We start from the raw sequence: 2,144 nt of genomic DNA on the forward strand, positions 1-2,144 counted from the left end.
TTAATTTTAAATAAAAATAAAAATTAAACAAAATATTAAGGATACTTGATTAAATCATTCGCCTAGGACTCTATATTGTGAAAAGCCGGCCCTGAATGGGAAACAATATATAATCTACGAAAAACAACACATTCTATCACGTTATCTAAAAAATATTTTTCGGATGGATAGATGAGGTCTCACTTCCGTTTGTCGTTAGTTCAACTCTCGAGTTTTGTTTGGTGAATTTTGATTTGTTTATGATTATTTTTGTGCCTCTATTTTCTTTATTAATTTTGTTTAGTTTTATTGTCCCGATTTGATTGGTTGTTGGTATTGTTACTAGGAGGGTTTTATTTTATTTTTCTATAATCTCTCTTTTACTTATCTTGTAATCACGGTATTCTTCCTCCAAATGTGATGATTTATTAATAAATAAATAGAGGTGTCGCCCTCTTTTAGTTAAAAAAAATAAAAAATAAACTTAAATTATAAATCTTGAATTCAAATTTAGTTGGATTCATAACAAAGCCAGTATAATTTTATCCTACTTTTCCTTTGAATTTACACAAATTTAGATGTAAAATATAAAATTTATGCTTTAAAAGATAAAATAAACTCATATAAATGTAAATTTAAATTTTGAAATTCATCACAAAATACAAACTTAAGAATTTGTGGCAAATGAGCCACTTGATGAAGAAGAATTAATGAACAAATCCTTACATTTATATATATATATATATATATATATATATATATATATCGGCTAATATCCCTAATCCAAAGAATTATTTATTGGGAATTAAATTTTTTTTAAAATAAAATAAAATTGGGGACATGTAGCGCGTATGGGGTGGGCAGCGATGGCGTACTGAAGTAAGCCGAAGGACAGAGGATTCAATTCAACAGTCGTCAATTTTTGAGTAGGAAAATTTCTTATTCTTAGTGGTGACGTGACCACTGAATTAACGTATTATCTATCCAATAATAAATAAGCATTTGTTTACTCCAAAAGTGACATCCTCCAATGGCAGCACGATTCACGCTGACGGATTTCCTCCTGAGTAGCCAAATCGGACTTTGACTGCTTCGAAGGTTTCGACGGAGCAGCCCGCCTGCCGCCGCCACCGCCTCCGCCCACTGCCCAGCTACGTCTTCCGCATTTAAAATCTGACACTTCTCATTACGTTCGTATTTTGATCTCTGCATTCTCAAAATAAAATAAATAAATAATTATAACACTTAAAAAATAAATGGCCATTAATGTTTTTAAAATTTTAATTAAAATTTATATGTGAAACAAATGGTTCCATTAGCAAAAATTCATTCAAGTGAACCTGAACCATAAGCCTTAAAATCAAAACCTGATTAAGAAAAAAAAGGTAATTAGACTGATTTGAACCCTTATATTCTTGCCAAATTCGGAATGAATAGAATATATTCGACACAGCCAATATAAAATAATTCAATCCCTGGCCACTAATCACTTTATTACGGACAATCAAAATTATATAAAGCAAATCAAATAAAATTAATTTTTTAAAATAAAAATTCCTTAATCAAAAATATAAAAGAAAATATACCAGATAGTTTACGTAACATCACAGATTCTTCAACACGAGTATCATCTGCGTTACTAACTTTGTAGGTGATCATTAATTTGGGAAGCCCAACCTTAGTAATCCCCCCGACCACGAGAGAGACAGAGAGAGAAAGAGAGTCACTTGGATCCTTTCAAGTTGGGAGGCCTGTGACAGTGAGATGCACCTTACCCACTCAAATTCACGTGCAGCACGTGGGGCATTATTTATTTTACTTATCCTACTTATTTATTATTTTTAATGATTTGATTTGCACGCGGCTCCAAAAAATTGGAAGCCCGTGTCTCACGAGTTCCGTTTCTTAAAGACTAAAAAAAAAATAATAATAATTCATGAACCATGCTTTGCAGCTTTCAATATATATTGTTATATTTTATAACTAAATGTTATGTGTTTGATTCCCTTTAAGAGTTTATTTCAATAAATTACCAGACGTGCATTAATGAGTGAACGATTTTCACCCTTTGAATTTGATGTCGCACCATGTTATCTAAAGTGGCGCATCATAGATAGAGTTCCCGAGTTATCAAAATATTTTTTATATATATATATATAGGGCCG

At 31.2% G+C, this 2,144-nt stretch overlaps 1 long non-coding RNA gene across 1 annotated transcript; it reads right to left on the bottom strand.

The window, feature by feature from the left end:
• Positions 1-883: 883 nt before the first annotated feature.
• On the bottom strand, positions 884-1,723 carry LOC131154497 (uncharacterized). Its single transcript, XR_009136454.1, has 2 exons — positions 1,566-1,723; positions 884-1,185 (listed from the first exon to the last, which is right to left on the bottom strand). It is a non-coding gene; the product is annotated as an uncharacterized LOC131154497 (long non-coding RNA).
• Positions 1,724-2,144: the final 421 nt, after the last annotated feature.

The sequence above is a fragment of the Malania oleifera genome, chromosome 4 (assembly GCF_029873635.1).
Source record: "Malania oleifera isolate guangnan ecotype guangnan chromosome 4, ASM2987363v1, whole genome shotgun sequence".
Lineage (NCBI taxonomy): Eukaryota > Viridiplantae > Streptophyta > Magnoliopsida > Santalales > Ximeniaceae > Malania > Malania oleifera.